This window comes from Dama dama, chromosome 31, assembly GCF_033118175.1.
Source record: "Dama dama isolate Ldn47 chromosome 31, ASM3311817v1, whole genome shotgun sequence".
NCBI lineage: Eukaryota > Metazoa > Chordata > Mammalia > Artiodactyla > Cervidae > Dama > Dama dama.
In genome coordinates, this window is record NC_083711.1 from 11,808,434 (window position 1) to 11,830,473 (window position 22,040).

Consider the following 22,040-nt stretch of genomic DNA (forward strand, 5'->3'; position numbering starts at 1 on the left):
TAAGAATGATCATTAAAATCTAAGATACTGCTTAAAATTAAAAGTTTGGAAAAAACAACAAAAGAATAAAATTATGGCATTAAACCATTTTATTATGCCCCCAAAGCATGAAAGGAGACATAAAGAAATTTAAAGATGGACCAGATAGCAACAAAATGGTAAATACATAGGTAGAAATCTGACTGTATATATACTTAAATATCACGTAACAAAATAGTCCATATATAAAACTGAACTGAAAATGAAATTTATTTTCTACCTAAATTTTCTTAACTATAAGAAAACAGAAAAGGAAAAAGGAAAAGATATATTCAGGAAAAGAAACAAACAAACAAAAACAATACTAGGGCCACTTTATTAGTCTCAAAGTTTGCTATATGATAAGCCTTTTTTTTTAATTGAATATATTAAGCAAGATATTTCTTGACAGTCATCCTGTCAGACTTCCAGGATGATACACATTATTAGTCATTCAAATGTTACCGTAAAGGCACACTATCCATTAGAGTAGCCTCTAGTCATATGTTTCAAGCTCAATTTCTATAGATTATATTAAATTTCAGTTCCTCAGTTGTATTTACCACATTTCAAGTGCACAGCAGATAATATGTGACTAATGGATACCTAACATTGGAAATTGCTAGTAAAAAATATTTCAGCATCAAGAAAAGTTCTATGGAATAGTACTACCTTAGGGACCACAGGCAATTGTTGATTTGCTAATTAATACTTTTACTGTTTTTGTACAATACAAAATGTGGGAAACCCATTTATCCTTATCCCAATTCATGTGTTATGATTTCACTATTTTCATTTTGTGTATGCTTACTCATATTCTATTCATATTGTATGTGTTTCCCTATGTTGCCACAGGCAATATTTGATTATATATTTGTTGTTGTTTTTGTTTAGTTGCCCAGTCAAGTCTCACTCTTGAGATTCCATGGATTGGGATTTCCCAGGCAGGAATACTGGAGTGGGTTGCTGTTTCCTCCTCCAGGGGATCTTCCCTACACAGGGACTGAACTTGGGTCTCCTGCACCGCAGATAGATTCTTTACCAGTGAGCCACCGGGGAATATTTTTTTGTTTACTCTTCATTCCTTCTCACATCTTTTTGTTGTATTATAGGGCTTCCCTGGTGGCTTGGCAGTAAAGAATTTGCCTGCCGATGCAGGAGATGCTGTTTTGATCCCTGGGTGGGCAAGGTTCCTCTGGAGAAGGACATGGCAATCCACTCCAGTATTCTTGTCTGGAAAATCGCATGGACAGAGGAACCTGGAGGGCTACATTTCATCAGGTCACAGAGTTGGACACAACTGAGCCACTGAACACACAGGATCACTTTGGTTTTGACCATGGATAGCTATTAATTATATATATTTATAGCTGAAAGGCTGGTGACAAGTTGTCTAAACTTTTAGTTGTCTGAAAATGCCTATTCCATTTTGAAACAGATACTAGTCAAGTATTCTAGTTTCAAAGTTTTCATAAACAAACCCACATAAATGTGTTTACTGCACAAGTGCGGGGTTGCCACACAAACTACTTGTCAATATTTAAAAATCAAAAGATCACACGGAATGTGGACTTATGACTCTCAAAATTTCTGAAGATCTGGTTATACCTGGGTCCCTTTCTTGCCATTGCCTGGAGCTGAACACAAGCTGCTCCATTCATATGGAGGATGTGTCCACTAGATCCCCAAGTCTCCGAACACCCAGTAATTTCAGTTACCATTAATCATAGAGCCAGCACTGCTTTTATCCTGTTAATGCTATTATAAATAGGAGAATGAGGGACGACTTAGAGATTAAAAAAATTATACAAATGAGCTCAAAACAGAAACAGACTCAAGACTTCAGAGGACAATTGTGGGGGGGGGGGTGGGGATGGAGGATGGAGTAGGAAATGGCAACCCACTCCAATATTCTTGCCTGGAAAATTCCACGGACAGAGGCGCCTGCCAGGCTACAGTCCACTAAATATGAGGACTGGTGGGGGGGAGGGTATGGGGGGGAAAGGTGGGAAAGAGGGGTAGATCAGGAATTTGGGATTGACATGTACACACAGCTGTATGTAAAATAGATAACCAACAAAGACCTGTTCTATAGCACAGGACACTCTAGTCAACACTCTATAATAACCTAAATGGGAAAAGAATTTGAAAAAGAATAGATACATGTGTGTGTATAACTGAATCACTCTCTTGTACACCTGTAACTAACACATTGTTAATCAACTGTACTCTATTATAAAATAAGAATCAAAAAAAATTGTTTGTGAAAACAAATTGTGAAGGATATTCTCCTGTGTTTAATAGGAAAATATCGTGTATCTGTGCTCTTGGGCTGAATATTCAGTTATGGAACAGATCACAAGTCAATTAAACCACCTCACTTATGTCTGTGATCCTCTGACTTTATATGTCAGCAGGATTTTACATACTGGGTAAAGACTTAAATCTTAATGCTGAATACACAACAACCTGAAACTAATAATTTTTTAAAATCTCAAGTGATTGAACTCCTTTCCCAGCCACTCCACTTGTGACCGTGATGCACCAACACTGTTAAATTAAAGGTTTAACTTTTAGCCAGCTGCCCATAGGAGATGCTTATCGCTGGGTGAAATCGTGCGGTATGCCTGACAAGTGTAACCACTTTTGTACAAGAATTGCATTTCCAAGAAAGTAAAGCACAATATTAAAAAGAGAAAAAAAGGAAATCTATTTTCTGTTTATAACATCATAAGTCTATTGTAATGGACAGTTTCTGCTAATAATATGCTGTTTCCCTTCTTGCTACTGCAGAAATATAATAGCTGTTATATATGCTGTTGTTTAGGAATGCTGAAGATGGATTTAGTAGCATGACTATCCTTCCTGCAGAATGCAGCATCTTAGGGATTAAACAAAAGCTGCATGTTGCTACTCAGTGGCTTTGAGCAGATGGCCTCATGGTGACTAGTAATGACTCACTATAAATATGGGAGAAAGCAGCAATTTTGACAGACATAGCTACATTTGGGAGGCAGAATAAAAATGAGGTTTTAGTTAAAAATCAGATGATTGGCATATTGAGTATATGAGTGAAACTGAAACGGTCCATGGCATATAGTAAGTACTCCATAAATATATGTCGATTGACTGAAAAGAGAATTCAGATGGCAGATATCTTAAATGAAATAAAGCATAAAAAGATTGTACAATTACTAGCTACTTTTTGGATTTTCTTTGATTGGGTAGCTGAGGGAAGGTTGACAGTACCTATTAACAGATTTGGAAGTTTTTTAACTCAGAATTTATGGTCATATAAGACCTAGGGGCTTGGATTTATCCAGTTAGTGCCAAGTCTTTGGCTTGGAAAGTAGTGAGACAGCAAAAAGAGAAAATGCTGGAAGATGTGTGTTTGAGTAAGTTTCCTCTCCTGCCACTTTGAGGATATTGGCCTCTTCCTGATCATAGGCATCATCATCTCCAGCCTCATTTCTTTCTTCCCAAAGTCTTTACTGATTGAAGGCATGACAAGTGGCATACAGAAGGCAGCTCCATATTTCCTCTGTCTTTATTCATCTAACCTCAGGAAGGAAACATAAGATTGAATTAGCTTTCTGTCCATGAACTCTCTTCATCTGCAGAGATGGGGTAGGCAGATTGGGGAGAATATGGCTATAGAATAGTGAGGAAAGCAGAAAAAAATGATGCTAAAGAGTAAGAGTTTATTCCAAGGTGTTTCTGGATTTTCAAGGTTTAAAAGTACAGGATTACTTGAGATTTTTTGTTTCCTAGGCAATCCACCCTTCTAACTACACAGATGCCTAGACAAGAATGGAGCCCTATTTTCTCTGGAGTGGACTGGTCTTGTAGTGATAGGCCAGTTAAGTACAGCAGTGGACATAGTAGAGACCAAGATGGAGGTTTGATCCTTGGGTTGGGAAGATTCCCTGGAGTAGGAAATGGCAGCCTGCTCCAGTAATCTTGCTTGGAAAATTCCATGGACAGAGGAGCCCAGAGGGCTACAATCCATGGGATTATAAAGAGTTGGACATGACTGAGCACCCTCATGGTACCCCAATGTCTGTTGGAGGCAACTGGAGAGAGCTCTAACTACAGAGAAATATCTAATTTAGGGTCTTTCTTTTTGTTTTCTTGCTCAATTTGCAGTGTAAACTGCTTAATTCATTTTACTCATTTTCCCATTTCAGTGCTCAAATTCTATGATGCAAAAATTGTTGCATCTGGCAACATTGCTGGTGCCCGGAGAGTTCTGTCCTCGACAAAGTAGACCAAGGTTTTGATAAAAGTAGTTAAAGGGCTGTAAGGCATAGTTTGGGCTTCCCTGGTGGCTCAGATAGTAAAGAATTTTCCTCCAATGTGGAAGACCTGGGTTCAATTCCTAGGGTGGGAAGATGCCCTGAAGGAGAGCATGGCAACCCACTGCAGTATTCTTGCCTGGAGAATCCCATGGACAGAGAAGCCTGGCGGGGTACATTCCATGGGGTCACAAAGAATCAGACACGACTGAGCTAAGTACAGCGCAAAGCATAATTTAGCCTATTTAGTCCTGACTTTTAAACTTATCCTAACACCAAGATTTGAGTATTTCAAAAAACATGAAATTTAAAAACAAACAAACATATAAGGTATTATGGAATACAGTATGCTTGGTCACTCAGAATTTTTTTTTTAATTATTGGAATATAGTTAATTTACAATGTTGTGTTAGTTTCCAGTATACAGCAAAGTTGCATGTATATATTTTTTCAGATTCTTTTCCATTATAGGTTATTACAAGAAACTGAATATACTTACCTGTTCTATAGAGTAGGCCCTTGTTGTTTATTTGTTTTATACACAGCAATGTGTATCAGTTAATGCCAAATTCCCAATTTATTCCTCCAAAAGGGGCTTTGATAGCCATACATTTTCTTTCTATGTCTGTGAGTCTAAGTATGTTTTGTAAATAAGTTTATTTGTATTATTTCTTAGATTCCACATATAAATGATATCATGTAACATTTGTCTTTCTCTAGCCTACTTCACTTAGTGTAATAATCTCTAGGTCCACTTATCTTGCTGCAAAAGGCATCATTTCATTATTTTTATGGCTGAGTTATATTCCATCTACTTCTGCTTCATTGATTATGCTAAAACCTTTGACTATGTGGATCACAACAAACTGTGGCAAATTCTTAAGGAGATGGAAATAGCAGACTACCATATCTGTCTCCAGAGAAATCTGTATGCAAGTCAAGAAGCAACAGAACCAAACATGGCACAACAGACTGGTTCAAATTTAGAAAAGAAGTACATAAACACTATATATTGTCTCCCTACTTATTTAACTTCTATGCAGAGTACATCATGCAAAATGATGGACTGGATGACTCACAAGCTGGAATCAAGATTGCCAGGAGAAATATCAACAGCCTCAGATAAGCAGATGATAACACTCTAATGGCAGAAAGTGAAAAAGAACTAAAGAGCCTCTTGATGAGGGTAAAAGAGGAGAGAGTGAAAAATCTGGCTTAAAATTCAACATTAAAAAAATGAAGATCATGGCTTCTGGTTCCATCACTTCATGGCAAATAAAGGGGAAAAAATGGAAACAGTGACAGACTTTATTTTCTTGGGCTCCAAAATCACTTCAGACCATGACTGCAGCCATGAAGTTAAAAGAAACTTGCTCCTTGGAAGGAAAGCTATGACAAACCTAGACAGCATGTTAATAAACAGAGAAAATCACTGCCAACAAGTGTCCATATAGTCAAATCTCTGTTTTTTCCAGTAGTCATGTATGGATGGGAGAGGTGGACCATAAAGAAGGCTGAGCACTGAAGAATTGATGTTTTCAAACTGTGGTCCTGGAGGAGACTCTTGAGAGTCCCTTGGACAGCAAGGAGATTAAATCACTCAATTCTAAAGGAAATCAATCCGGAATATTCACTGCAATTGCAATCCCATGCAGAAAGCACTATTTTAAACCTTTATGGTATGAATCAGAAGTTCAAAATCCAATATAAATGACTTCCTAACTTATTAAGTTAGGATTTCACTCACAGGCTGTTTTGCTTCTTTTATTATTTTTCTCTCATTTCCCTTTTTTTTTTTTTTTCATCACCATCTGCTGGGAGCCAGCACATGAGATCCCACCCATGACAAGGTCGTGAGGAGGAAACCTGACAAGAAAGGCAGATCAGGACTTCAGGGATTTCGAAAAGCTGCCCCGGCGCTCACCTTAAAGATGATCTCTGTCTTTCTGATGCTTGCTATATTAGACTACTCCCTAATTTCTGTGACATGGGTAGAAGGCCTTCCCCGATCTCTTTCCAAACAGAATCAACTTAGAACTTTAATTAATATGTCTGCTGGACGGTGATATCCTATAAGATTATCCAGGATGAAAGGAGTGTTTCAATTTAGACCCCTTTGCTGGCATTCTAGCCTGCTTGGCAAATGCATACTAATGGCACATAACTGCTCACAACACCTTAATCATAAACAGCATAAAGAACCTGATCACATAAAGGCCCTAATAGGCACAGAGCCCTTCGGGGGTGAGGAAGCCCTATTAGTGAACATAAAAATATTATTCTAAAAGTGGTTATAGTTAAAGATTTAGAAAAATAAGAGTCTAGAATTGCTAATTTTAACCAGGAATGCTAAACAGGGGCTGCCTCACTGGAGCTGCAGAGTCTTTGTGTGGTAAACCTTTTAGATAAATTTAACTGATAATTTCTGCAAAAGGACTGACCTTTGTGTTCATTAAAGAATAGATTACGGAAAACAGCTTTGCATTCACCTAGGTCATAAAATGTCAATAGACCCCCAAGGCCAGAAGATAATGTACAAGACTCTCACAAAGAAGTATGCAGAAAACACCCTGGTTTCGTGAAGGGTGAGCGATGTAATATTAAACTATCTTCCCCTTAAAAATGTACTAACTTAGAATATAAAAGCTACGGTAAAAAAAATAAAGATTGGCCAGACTCTACCACACACCCCCAGTTTGGTCTCTCTCTCTCTCTCTCTTTTTCTCACTGACACCGTTCATCCTGAGGGTACCCCTGGATCCTGCTGAGGCTGGACCCCAGCAACCATCCATCTCTTACTTTCGCCTTCTTTTCATTCTTTTTTCCCCTTACATGTTTTTCATTTGCTATTCATCTTGGTTTAGCTTTCCAAATTGGTAACACTCTCAGCAAGGATATCAAATCATTCCCTAAAGGAAATTAATCAACCTGAATATTCAACCTAAAGGAGATCAACCCTGAATATTCAACTCTGATGCTGAAACTCCAAATACTGTAGCCAACTGATGTGAAGGGCTGAGTCACTGGAAAAGACCCTGGTGCTGGGAAAGATTGAGGGCAGGAGGAGAAGGGGACGGCAGAGGATGAGATGGTTGTTTGACATCACTGACTCAGTGGAGTTTGAGCAAACTCCAGGAGACAGTGGAAAACAGGGAAATCCATGGAGTCACAAAGAATCGGACACAACTTGGTGACTGAATAACAGCAAACCAAATACTCTCATGGAAATCTATTCATTTCACTGGTTGATTAGAACCATGCTTTATGCTTATTTTCAGGAAGAGTTAAGCATTTCTACTCATTTCTCTTAAAAAGCTTGATGTTTAATTAGCTTTATTACTATTTTATTTAATTTTAGAATAGAAATAATTAAATGAAAAATTTCCAGCACTCATTTTAAATGCTGAAATCTCAGTGTAATAATGCCTTTTTAATAGAGTATTTCCAAAGGCAAACAATGTCAAGATGACTTACAACTGTGGCCCTGAAAACCTGAGCTCATAACTGTGCATAATCTGGTTTTCAAAGCATTGGTCCACTTCTGACAGAATGCTTTAGGAAGCTTCAGGTCTGAACATCATGATTTTTTTCATTTCAATAACTTTTAAAAATTGAAGTATAGTTAATTTAAAAAGTGTGTTACTTTCAGGTGTACGGTAAAGTCATTAAGTTACACACACACACACACACACACACACACACACACACACACACACACACACACACACAGGTTTTCTTTGTGTTCAACTGGTAAAGAAACTGCCTGCAATGCCTGCAATGTGGGAGACCTGGGTTTGATCCCTGGGTTGGGAAGATCCCCTGAAGAAGGGAAAGGCTACCACTCCAGTATTCTGGCCTGGAGAATTCCATGGACTGTACAGTTCATGGCATTGCAAAGAGTGAGACATGATCGAGTGACTTTCACTTTCATACATAATCTGTTTCAGATTTAGTATCTTGATACTAAATATAGTTTCCCATGCTACTCAGCAGGTATTTTTATTCATCTATTTTGTATTCAGCAGCATGTATATTTTGGGCTTCCCAGGTGGTGTTAGTGGTAAAGAATCCAGCTGCCAGTTCAGGAGACATAAGAGGAGCAGGTTTGATCCCTGTGTCTGGAAGTTCCCCTGGAGGAGGACATAGCAATCCATTCTAATATTTTTGCTTGGAGAATCCCGTGGACAGAGGGTTCAGTAACCGATGGGTTACTGTCCATGGAGTTGCAAAGAGCTGTATGCATGTATGTTAATTCCAAACTTCCAATTTGTCCCTCTCCCTCTTTCCCCTTTGGAAGCCATGAGTTTGTTTTTCCATGTGTGTGAGTCTATTTGTGTTTTGAAAATAAACTCACTCGTATCATCTTCTTTTGGATTTAACATATAAATTATATGATATCTGTCTTTCTCTTTCTGATATACTTCATTTAGTATGATAATGTATAGGCCTATCCATGACCCTGCAAATGGCATTGTTTCAATTCTTTTTTATGGCTGAGTAATATTCCATTGTATATATAAGCTACATCATCTTCTTTATCCAGTGGACATTTAGACTATTTCTATGTCTTGGCCACTGTAAATAGTGGTGCTATGCTCCTATGAACATGGGGGTGTTCTAATTTTTTTCAAACTAGAGTTTTCTCCAGATATATGCCCAGGAATGGGATCACTGGATCATAAGGTAACTCTATTTTTAGTATTTCAGGATCCTCCATGCTGTTCTCCATGTTGGCTAGACAAAGTTACATTCCAACCAACAATGTAGAGAGGTTCCTTTTTCTCCACACTCCCTCCAGTATTTATTATTTGTAGACTCTCTGACATTGGGCATTCTGATGTGATACATCATTATAGCTTTGATCTGCGTTTCTCTAATAATTAATGATACTGAGCATTCTTTCATGTGCCTGTTGGCCATCTGTGTGTCTTTTATGGAGAAATGCCTATTTAGGTCTTCTGCCCATATTTTGATTGAGTTTTTTTTTTATTAATCTGTTTATATATTTTGGAAATTAATCCCTTGTCATCATGTCTTAATCCATCAGATTAGAAGGATCTAGATGTGAAAGATAATGTTCTTTTTGCAGTCTCTGCTTCATAATAGATTATCAGTAATGTTTATTAAAAAGAGAGATACCAGACCTCTTAGTATTGACCTTATTGTTTTACTTGCTGAGAATTGAAGATATGTGATTATTGCTTCATAAACTGAGATTGTGCTGCCTTGTTCCTTAGGAAACGGAAATAAAAGACCATAGTATTTTGTCAATACAAGATGGTGGAGAGTGGGCAGTGGTAGGGAGCTTTGCTGTGCTCCATGGTGATTAATGGATTATTGGCCATGAAAGTAGCAACTTTCATTCTGTAAATGGGAAATGATCTATCTTTCTTAATAAATGAATAAAACATATCCAGCCATGTCTATACAGCTTAATTTCATTTTAATTAGATAACTGATTAGTGAGAATCCTAAAGGAAATCAGTCATTGGAAGGACTGATGCTGAAGCTGAAGCTCCAATATTTTGGCCATCTGATGCAAAGAGCTGTCTCATTGGAAAAGACCCTGATTCTGGGAAAGAATGAATGCAGGAATCAAAGGTCGCAACAGTGAATGAGATGGTTGGATGGCATCACTGACTTGATGGACATGAGTTTGAGCAAGCTCTGGGAGTTTGTGATGGACAGGGAAGCCTAGAGTGCTGCAGTCCATGGGGTCACAAAGAGTTGGACACAACTGAGTGACTGAACTGAACAGAGAGGACTTGCCCAGAATGTTTTCTTCATATACTGTACCCAGTAGTAAAGGTCTATAAAGTTCTTTGGGAGAAATTCACTCTAATTTCTCATTAAGCCCCAAGAAAGTTGAAACTATATCTGATCAACTTTGTAAAGTGCCTCTTTTTCTATTTTTAATGTCTGTTTGTCTCTTCTTATGGGTTGAATTGTGCCCTGTCCCCCCAAAATTCATAGTGTGAAGTCATAAATTCTGATACCACATAATAGGACCTTGTTGGAAGACAGAGTCTTTACAGAAATGATCAAGTTATAGGGAGAGAATTACTATCAAAGGAGGGGGTCCCCTCTTCTCAAGAACTAGGCAACTACAGTAGACTATCTATACCCAGTGTCTGCCAAGCTTCTTCTGTCCACAGGGAACCTTCCAGCTATCCTGCACCCACTTATGAGCACCTTTCCTCATTGGTCTGTCTAGAAGATGAGACCGTGAGCTTGCGACTATAGACTTTGTGGTTTATAGTCTCTGGGCTGTGGATATGGGACCATTGTCATTTCTAGGGATCGACAGGGCTTCCTTGACAGTCCTACTGTTTCTCTAGGAGAGGTCAGTTCACCTATTCCCAACCAGTGTGTGTTCAGTTCAGTTCAGTCACACAGTCGTGTCCAACTCTTTGTGACCCCGTGGACTGCAGCACGCCAGGCCTCCCTGTCCATCTACAACTCCCAGAGTTTACCCAAACTCATGTCCATTGAGCTGGTGATGCCATCTAACCATCTCATCCTCTGTCTTCCCTTTCTCCTCCTGCCTTCAATCTTTCCCAGCATCAGGGTCTTTTCAAATGAGTCAGCTCTTTGCATCAGGTGGCCAAAGGATTGGAGTTTCAGCTTCAGCATCAGTCCTTCCAATGACTATATAGGACTGATCTCCTTTAGGAAGGACTGGTTGGATCTCCTTGATATCCAAGGGACTCTCAAGAGTGTTCTCCAACACCATAGTTCAAAAGCATCAATTCTTCGGTGCTCAGCTTTCTTTATAGTCCAACTCACATCCATACATGACCACTGGAAAAACCATAGCCTTGACTAGACGGACCTTTGTAGACAAAGTAATGCCTCTGCTTTTTAATATGCTGTCTAGGTTGGACATAAATTTTCTTCCAAGGAGCAAGCATCTTTTAATTTCATGGCTGTACTCACCATCTGCAGTGATTTTAGAGCCCCCCAAAATAAAGTCTGTCACTGTTTCCATTGTTTCCCCATCTATTACCCATGAAGTGATGGGACCAGATGCCATGATCTTAGTTTTCCGAATGTCGAGTTTTAAGCCAGCTTTTTCACTCTTCTCTTTCACTTTCATCAAGAGACTTTTTAGTTCCTCTTCACTTTCTGGCATAAGAGTGGTGTCATCTGCATATCTGAGGTTATTGATATTTCTCCTGGCAATCTTGGTTCCAACTTGTGCTTCATCCAACCCAGCATTTCTCATGATGTCCTCTGCATATAAGTTAAATAAGCAGGGTGACAATATACAGCTTTGACATACTTCTTTTCCTATTTGGAACCAGCCTGTTGTTCCATGTCCAGTTTTAACTGTTGCTTCCTGACCTGCATACAGATTTCTCAAGAGGCAGGTCAGGTGGTCTAGTATTCCCATCTCTTTCAGAATTTTCCACAGTTTGTGGTGATCCATACAGTCAAAGTCTTTGGCATAGTCAATAAAGCAGAAGTCGAATTTTTTCTGGAATTCTCTTGCTTTTTGATGATCCAGCAGATGTTGGCAATTTGATTTCTGGTTCCTCTGCCTTTTCTAAATCCAACTTGAGCATCTGGAGGTTCATGGTTCACATATTGCTGAAGCCTGGCTTGGAGAATTTTGAGAATTACTTTACTAATGTGTGAGATGAGTGCAATTATGTGGTAGTTTGAGCATTCTTTGACATTGTCCTTAGGGATTGGAATGAAAAATGACCTTTTCCAGTCCCGTGGCCTCTGCTGAGTGTGTGTTCAGAGGTCTACAAGTCAGCATGACACATTTCCAAGATCTCATAGAACTAATTTCCTAAAACTTTATTACTAAGAAAATTTCAGTTCTGCTAGCTCAGGAGCTGCTTATCAATTTCCAAGATATTAGACCTTCAAAATCCACCTTATATCACTAACCAGAGCTTTTTAAATCACCAGTAATTCAAACTAAGCAACTAGAAATCTTCAAATTAATTCTTATGAAATACTCTTTCTCCCTCTCGCCCCCCACATAATTTTCCCTCCTACCTCTATCTCCCATTTCTTCCTCTCCCTTTCTCAGAACACAATTTATTTTACCCACTTTCTGAACCATCTCTTTCTAAGATGTAATAAAAGAATAGAAAAATTCAAACCTGCTTTATGATAATTTGCTTAAATTAGCATAAAAGTGAGGATTAGGCTTCTGCTTAGGTATTTCAGTGGGCTCTGTGTGTCCTTAGTTTTATTTGGTATTAACATACAGTGATGCTGCTTCCTCTAAGGAGTACCCTGTAGCTTCAAGGCCTAGAGTTTCTGCAGAATTCACAAGCCAGGTGCCCCAGATATTGAAGTCATTGTTATAGTTGGATTTTAACTATCTGTCTTTTCTCTCTGATTTCCTCTCTTGGTCTCTATCCAAACTTGGAGCCCCAAGCAAGATATTTTTTAGAAGTCTCAAAAATAATTAGCTTTTCCTCATCCCTTGTGAGGTAAAGCAATGACTACAACTTAAGGAATATGCTGAGGAAAGACCTTTCTTTTGCACTAGCTGTCCCATTTGAGACCTAAGTGTTATCTCAAAGAAGCAGAATCCAAATTTAACCTAAGTCATCCAGAAATATATTGCAGGCTCCTAACAGAGTCAGAGTTTGGGAGACTGTGGGAATGGATTTGGTACTAATAACTCAGATTTTGGGCTTTCCTGGTGGCTCATAAGGTAAAGAACCTGCCTGCAATGCAGGAGATCTGGTTTCCATCCCTGGATTGGGAAGATCCCTTGGAGAAGGGAATGGCTACCAGTAATCTTGCCTGGAGAATGAGTAAATAGAGCAAATGAGTAAATTCAGACTTTACTCTTTGACTCTATTGTTTATGTATCTATATATCAAAGCTTTCTCAAAGCTTATGAAATACTTATTCAGGGTAAGAAACTCATGAAAGCAAATGAAATGAATAGAGTGAATGAGTAAATTAATGACAAGTGAAAAGAATAGAACTTGGAATAAAATAAACCTGAATTTAAAACTTAATTCTTTTACTTATAAGATGCAGCCTTATGTAATTTGCTAAATTTTATTTGTATATGCTTCTATACCTGGAAAATGTGAGTGATAATGGCATATATTTCTTAGGAGAATTAAATTACTTTAAAATGTAGAATTGTTGGCAAGTGGTTGATTTTTTTGTTGATTTGTTCGTTTACTACACTTTGAATCTTCTACTTTCTTTCCTTTCCATCTAATCTCTATGCTAATCCATATCCCTTCTTCTTCTTCTTCTTTTTTTTTTTTATCTCTTTTTACCCAGAAATACTTTCTGGATTAATTTTTTTTCAACATCTTAGTATTTGTTTCTATGCTTTCTCCTCTGTGAGCTTGCTTCTGATTATTAGTAGCCCTGAACTTGTCTCTTTTATAACTTTTGCATGCTCATAATCTATGTCATGTAAATTAGAAATTAAAATAATTTTCAGGTTCAACACAAAAAAAACGTGTGAAGCTGATAGAATATATTTGAACCAAGCAGATCTTGTCAGAAAAAAGCCAGAAAGATTTCATGAGTACCATTATTTGAGGTGGTTCTGAAGTTCAACTCTATGGAGTTCATTTGAATCACAAGAAAAGGAATATATTCAGGAAAGATTTGAGAATCTGTAAAAGATTAGAGAATCAGATAGAAGATTTTGTTTTTTCTTTTAAGGAATATACATTTTTGGTGTCATTGAAGCCTAGGGTGGCATGAAGTTGTAGCAGATCTTAGGTGGTGGTTTTTTTGGTTTGGTTCCATCATACACAGACTACAGTGTAATTAAAATATATTTTCAACAGAATGGATAAGAGGAACCAAAAAATAGACCCTGAGCATTCCCCAAACCTGAAAGTGAAAGTGAAAGTGTTAATCACTCAGTAGTGTCCGGCTCTTTGCGACACCTTGGGCTGTAGGGCTCCAGGCTCCTCTGTCCAAGGAATTCTTCAGGCAAGAACATTGGAGTGGGTTGCCGTTTTCCTTTCCCGAGGTATCTTTCTGACCCAGGAACCGAACTTGGGTCTCCTGCATTGCAGGCAGATTCTTTACCATTGGAGCCACCAGCAAATTATTCTTATATTTCTGACTATGTCCTTCTAATATTTCTTCACTTTTTAACTTGCCTCAAAACTGTTACTCCTGACCCTCCCCACCTCCCTTATCCATCTTCCTTGTTACTGAGACAGTACACAGTTAAGAGTGTAGACTCAGATAAAGCTGTGATGGTGTATAGCCTCTGCTCATCTGTGTGTTAAATAAGATTCCTTATTCACTAGATGAATAGCTTAGAACAGTGTCTGACCTGTATAAAATGCTTATTAAGTATTATTCACTTTCGACCCTATGGACTACCTCCTAGAAAGCCATCATTCGCTAGTGTTATTTCATTAAGAGAGAAAATTGAGATTCTGCATTGTGTTAAAAAGTTAATTAGACTATCAAATCTATTTTAGCTGCCTTTTAATTTAAGAACCAAAAATGCTTTCCTGTATATTTCTAGTTTCAAAGAACTCTCCAGGGCTTTCCCACTGCTTACGGGACTTAAGCATAATTATTTCAGTGATGTCATAGTTAAAAGGTTAATAATCGCAAGTATGGTGACTGAAAATTCACATCCTACAGGAATTGGCAAATATAGTTTACAACTTTAAGTGAAAGAAAGTGAAAGTGAAGTCACTCAGTTGTGTCCAACTCTTTGGGACACCATGGACTGCCTACCAGGTTCTTCCATTCACGGGATTTTCCAGGCAAGAATATTGGAGTGGGTTGCCATTTCCTTCTCCAGGGTGTCTTCCCGACCCAGGGACTGAACTCAGGTCTCCTGCATCGTAGGCAGATGCTTTACCGTCTGAGCCACCAGGGAAGTACTAATACATCCTAAAAAATGTGTCTTCCTATATAAGAAAGCTTTACAGTCTCATGTTTCAAAGTCATGAGTTTTTAAAACTATTCAAATAAACATTTCAAAATTATGGGAAATTAATTTGTGATTTTTGGTAAATAAATACACAAGCTTCATTATTATGATGAAGTTTAGAGTATATGTAGATTTAGTTTACATTTCAGTTCAGTTGGGTCACTCAGTCGTGTCCAACTCTTTGAGACCCTATCGACTGCAACACACCAGGCTTCCCTGTCCATTGCCAACTCCCAGAGCTTGCTCAAACTCATGTCCATCGAGTCAGAGATGCCGTTAGCAGCACTTATTTGTGAATATTTTGAAGCATTCTTTCTTATATGTGTAAACAATATGGTTGTCTTTCCCAGATGGTGCTTTACCTTTGTAAAACATTTGTATCAAAAACCTCATATTTTTTTTCAAGTGTGGTTGAGGTTTTAAATCTTGAAATTTTAAATATAACTTGATCCAGACGACCAAAAGATACGGAGACTTCCACAGGGTCCATATTACCAGTATTGCTAAAACAAACAAATACTAAATTACCAAAAGGGGATGTAGTACAGAGACAAATAATTGCATTTTTCTAATGAAAGCATTGTTTGCAAATACTTTGATGCCTGGTAACACTTGATTTTCAAGCACTGTTGAATGCCTCAGTAGCCATCTGTGATGGTTAACCTTAAGGTTTCCACTTGGCTAGGATATGGTGTCCAGTCATTTGCCAAACACCAACCCAGATGTTTCTGTGATTAACGTGTAAATCAGTAGGTTTTGAGTAAAGCAGATTACCTTTCATAACATGAGTGAGCCTCCGCCAGTGAGTTGAAGGCCTCAAGAGAAAAGACCAAGGTTTATTTAAGAAAGAATTATCAAGGTTGCAACAGAGAAACACTGCCTGAGTTTCCACCCTGCTGTGCTGTAGGTGGACGCTTCCAGCTGCTGTTCTCTGCTTTTGCTTTGCTCACAGTGCTGAATTCAAACAAAAACAAACAACAACAGAACAACTTAGAGTTGAATATGAAACTGGATTCTTTTTCTGGCCCCTTAAGAATTTTTTTCCAGATTACATCCATCTTTAAAATTTTTCAAGATGGAGATTTGAGAACTAAGTTTTGGAAACAGGAGTTAGATATTTTTCAATCCTCTTAAAAGAGTCAGAAGTGTTTATTAACTGACAAGCAAACTGAAGATGGAAGACCTCCATTCTCCTCTACCAGTTAAATGATCCAACCAGCACCCAGGGATTGATCTTCCCTTCAAATACAAGGTGAAACCTATCACCATCTTCTGCCCCGTTAGTCACACACTGCTCAGTGTGGCACCAAGGGGAAGTGAGGTAGAACCGTGGCCATGCATGTCCATAAAAAGTGATGGTGGTAAGTCAAGCGGGGTGTCTGTTCAACTGGAGCATGTATTCTATTTTGAAGCCATCAAGCTTAATAAGATTCAAAAGATGCTTGTTCTATTTAAAAAATTTTTTAAAATAAAGATAGGCAATAAAACTTGATTTGAATGAACCTCTGAAAGAAGGCAGTTATATTGGCATTATTATATTTTTTTTAAAGATGTTTTGTTATTTTTCAATGGGTAAATGCAAGTGTAAAAATTCAGAGAGGTCTGTAAGCAGAACCCTTTAGAAGCCAGCTACCCTGGCCTTTTCATTTCGTTTAAAAATTATGGATGATGTAAACTGGGTCAATCCGACGAAGCAGGAAAAAACTGTAGTCATACAAGAGAAGTACTAGTACTAAGAAGAATTCCAACAATGAAGCAGAATGCCCTCTGGAAAAGCAAGTGGTTTATCTCAAGTTCTTTACCCAGAAATGGTCTTTCAGCCCATACCTAGCAATAGTGCTTAACAGGCAATCACCCTCTGGTAAGAACATTTGGAAAGTAAAATGTTAGTGAAGGGATTTCCCTGGTTGTCCAGTGGTTAAGACTCTACCTTTCCACTGCAGGGGGCCAGGGTTCCACCCCTGGTCAGGGAAATAAGATCCCTTATGCCTCTTAATATAGCCCAAAAATTATTTAAAAAATAAATAAATAAAATAAATAAGATGAATAAAAATTGGAAACAAAGAAATAAAAAACTTTATAAAATTTTTTTAAAAACATCATCTTATTTGTTAGGAAGAAGAGCCTTTGGCAAAGGGGCAGTGCAAAGATCCTTTAGGTCTAGAAAAAGCAGTTTTGAAGATGCAGAGAAAAAGTGAACAGGAAGGAGAAAAGTATAGGATGGAGCACATGGATTTCCATTCTTTCTACTACTGCCTAGTAGAGGAAAGGTATTCAAACATGTCTGAAAACACATTGCTAAAGAGACTGTCATTTTTAATACTTAGAAAAACCATCACTATTTAAGTCATTCAGATCATAAGCTACTTACGACTAGTGGGTACTCTAAAATGTGTTCTAGTCTACGTAATGTTGGTATTCCTCTATTTCTCAAAAAAAAGTTTTCCAACATTGCATTTTCCCTCTGATTTATCCAGAGGGTGATTTTTTTTCTTCTCTTAAACATTTGCCTGTGTATACAAAGCACCCAGAATATTTTATTAGTTCCAGGATGTACTTCCGAACCATTAAAGCTACTCTAGTTTGTTTTGCCTTTTCTGACTTTCAGAGGGACACATTTATTAGCATTTATGAGTTAATAATTAGTACTTGTACAATGTACACAAATAACTCTAATGAAAAGTGTTAACCTATTAGGAATGGGTTGAGGGAATGTTAATTGGAATTGACTTATTCCTGAGTCATTTTCATTCTAATTCCCAAACACAGAGAGCTGGCCTGGAAAAGCAAGAACATATGTATACTAAAACATCTCTTTTTTTAAGCAGAAGCCAGCTATTCATAGAAAGAGATAAATATTATCCATCCCAAAGAAGTTAAAGGCTGGCACAATAAGGAATCCCATGTCTTGAGGGTGACCCATACATCTTTAACAAATTTAATAGGTATCCATTCATAAAGCATAGCTTATTTTACTTCTGTGAATCAGAGTGATGGTTTAAGTATTGCACAAGGGCACTTCATGTGATGCATGCCACACTTTGGATTCTGCATGGGAGAGATAATCATAAAACAAAGTAACTAAGTGCTCTGAAGCAGCGTGCTTTGGAATAAAGCAACTTAATTTTCAGGTAGTTAGGGAGCTTTCTTTTCAATGACAGCTGTGAATGCCATTTCCCTTAGTTCAACCAAATAAAATGTTAGATTCAAAAGAAGACAAATGGGAACACACCAGATTTAAAAAAGCTCTTTTTCTTTCTCTTTTACCCATTAATCTAAGTATAGATTGCACAGGATTTTTTTCTCTTTCTTGTTCTAGAAAAGTCAAATATACTTTAAATGTATAAAGACGAGGAATACATGGAATTCTACTCTTGGACACTATTCAATGCAAGTATTCTTAGGAGAAGTAAATAAGGCTCTATCAGGCACTTATATCGTAGTGTAAGAAAGCTTAGTAGATTCATTTATGAGACAGGTTAAAGTTGAATTTGCTTTTATCTTTGCAGTGTTTGAATCTTAACTCAGTATACAGAGATCAAGGTCCAAACTTCAACTTTTTTTCAGACACTGAGTTATTAAAGGAAAGTTATTAAACCTAAGACAATATTTTTTTATGTGTAGGTTGATCAGAGGATGGTAAAGACTCATGTAGCTCTTATACTTCAAGTTAGTTGTTGCAGAAAATGTTAACCTTCCCTGGAACTTTACTACAAGACAGAAGTATCAGATAATACACGAAGATGTTCAAGTCTAGCAAATACTTCTATTCAAAGTCTCTCTCAAAGAGTTATATTTATTGTTTCTTAAAAGAATATCATCTAAGGAAATGTTTTAAACTTCCATCCTTTTTAAAGCAGTCTATTGGCCTGAACACCAAGGATGGCTGTCTATATCCCTTAATTCTGATCATGAACTCAGATGTGAGACAGTCAAGGGTATCACAGAAAAGGTAGGATGAAAATTTTGCCAATGAATTGGTTTAATTAAGCCAAATTAATGGATATCAAGAATTACATGGATTTTTTTTAAAATTTTTCTTTCTTTTTTTTTTAACATGGATTTTTACTGAAGCATAACTTAAAATGTTCTGCTAATTTCAAGTGTACAGAGAAAGTGATTCAGTTATACACATATGTGGATTATACATATTATTTTTCATATTCTTTAGAAATTATATGAATTAGAAATAGAAAAAAAGTTCCAACTGATAGATTGGTAAGACCATTGAATATAGTTAGTATCTGGAGAAATCCTTATCATATGTTTTTGAAGAAGACATGAAACTATTTTGAACAATAACCTACTGGAAGTGAAGGAAAATGTGTGTAAGGTTGCCTGGTAGGACCAGGACATAACTGCACATGTGGGTAACAAGGGGGAGGGGCTATTTGGAGATGTGATGACCTATAATTCTGGAAGTCAAGTCACATCAATTTCCAGGGGAAAGAAACTGAGTAATTTCTTTCTAAGTATATCAGTGTGATTAAAGCATAAGTATGTGAAGACATGATACATTTAAGCAATAAGTTAGGGAGGTATGCTTGTCTGAAACGGTGAGCAAGGAGGAGGGACCATCTTCACAGTGACGCACCCAGGTCCAAGAGTATATAAAAATACACACTCGAAGTCCAGGTCATGACAGTGAAGCCCAGAGAGTGTCCTCTGTGCAACTCAGCTGATCTCACATCTCCTGCCCACATGTCCTACAAGTGCCGCTCCGGAAACTTCTCCTCCCGCTCCCTCGGGGTCCAACGGCGCTACCCAGCCTCCTCCCGTGGCTCCTCCTTCCCCAGCAACCTGGTCTACAGCACCGATTTCTGCTCTCCCAGGACCTGCCGGCCCACCTGTGTGGCGTTCAACCCCTGTCAGACGTCCTGCTACCGCGCTCTGCAGCCCCTTCCAGATAACTTATTCTGGTGCTCCCAGATGTGGGTCCATTAGAGGCTGCTCCCTGGGTTACGGGTCTAGAAGCTGCTACTCTCTGGGCTGTGGATCCAGAAGTTCCTCCTCAGCGGGCTGTGGATCCATAGTCTTCAGACCGCTGGGTTGTGGAATTCATGGCTTCCCTTCCCTGAGCTGTGGATCCAGGTTCTACCACCCAGCCTACTTGGCTTCTAGGAGCTGCCAGTCTTCTTACTATAGGCCAATCTGTAGATCAACCTTCTGTAGATCAACTTGTTGAATTTCCAGAACTTCTGAGCAAAATGTTTCAGTCTCTACTTAAAACTCTCATAGCCTCTTTCAAAAATACTAGCTAAACCCTCTCAGCATCAGCATCTCATCTTTTCTCTAGTGTCAAGCACTGTCTGACTGACTAATTCTTTCAGTGAAATTAATGACCAAAATATTGAGTTCAAGTCTGTAATTTTGTTGAAACAATTGATTCAGAATTACATAAACTTTTCTTACAAAATGCATGGAAATCCAGGTTTGCTTCCCCTAATAAACTCATTCACTCTTGCATCTGATATTTTCATTGTTCTTTATTGGTTTTAAGTTTGATTTATAATCTCTTTGGGGCTCCAGACCCTCAAAGTCCTTTCCCTAAGAATGGATTTGTATTTCCCCAGGAAATGGTATCAGGACTGCTGTATGGGAAATTCTTTGTGCATTCCACTGCCTAAGGGCTAATAAGTGTGCATGTCTTCCATTATCAAATCTGGTAGAGTTTTTTTTTTTCTTTTTTAAATTGACAGTGTGCTGATAATGGAGCGAATATTCTCATTGTGCTTTCAAGGAGGACACCTTGGGCTGACAACCATATTTGATTTTGATTTTACATTTTCAAATCAGAACTGATTTAGAGTTTAACTTTTTTGATTTAGACTTTTTTCCAGAAGATGTCACTTATGGTGATGAAATATTTATAAAATATATTATATCTAATATTTGTATAAATCTGATACATCGGTTTGAAAAAGAGAAAAGATAAAGTACCATGGGTTGAAGGACATTATGTGCATGTCTGCTAAGTCGTTTCAGTCGTGTCCGACTCTTTGTGACCCCATGGACTGTAGCCCCCCAGTCTCCTCTGTCCATGGGACTTTCCAGGCAAGATTACTGGAGTGGGTTGCCATTATGGTTGTCTTTAAATATACAGGAAATGGATTATTAGGTGTGTTTGTGTGAAAGAGAGAGGGAGGGAGGTCTACTCAGATTTGAGACAGGGAACACTTTGAGTTTAATTTGAGCAAGTTGTTTGTCTCAGAGGCTAAATGAAGGGTCAGAATTCAGTTACAACTTTTTTCATAACACATTTAGTAATAACTCTTCATGAGTGGGAAAATAAGTATCATTACCGTTTGCTCCAATCATGTGCTATGAGTGTTTATTAATTTGTTTTCCTTCTTCCTCAAACTTTTTCTAAGTGAATCTGGGAAAAGAGGGCCTCTTTTCTCTTATACTGAAAATGATCATGGTTAAGCAAAGGAATGTGGGAACCAGGTCCTCTGTGCAGGGGAATCTTCTCAAGAGACAGAAACTTAAAAAAAAAAAGAAAAGAAAAACCAGAAAAGGGGGACACAAAAGTTTCTGATGAGCCAGGAGCCTCTGTTTCCAGCATCCTTTAAGCCAGATTTACTTGTCTTTTATGCACTTTGATTATATTGGCCAATAAAGTCTTCTTTTGGTTTAAACTAATTAAAATAATTAAAATAAAATAAGATTTCTGTTATTCACATCCAAAGAGTTATAATTAATGCAATGTGTCATCTAAGTGCAGAATTACTCATTGACTTTTGTATAAACAGGAATTTAGATTTTTTATTAGTAAGACAAAAAGATCCCGTGAGTCTGAATTCTTGGCATTGGCCTTGAGA

General features: G+C 37.9%; 1 pseudogene; it reads left to right on the plus strand.

The window, feature by feature from the left end:
* Positions 1-19,893: 19,893 nt before the first annotated feature.
* Positions 19,894-20,404, plus strand: LOC133050166 (keratin-associated protein 13-2-like; annotated as a pseudogene).
* The last annotated feature ends 1,636 nt before the right edge of the window (positions 20,405-22,040 follow it).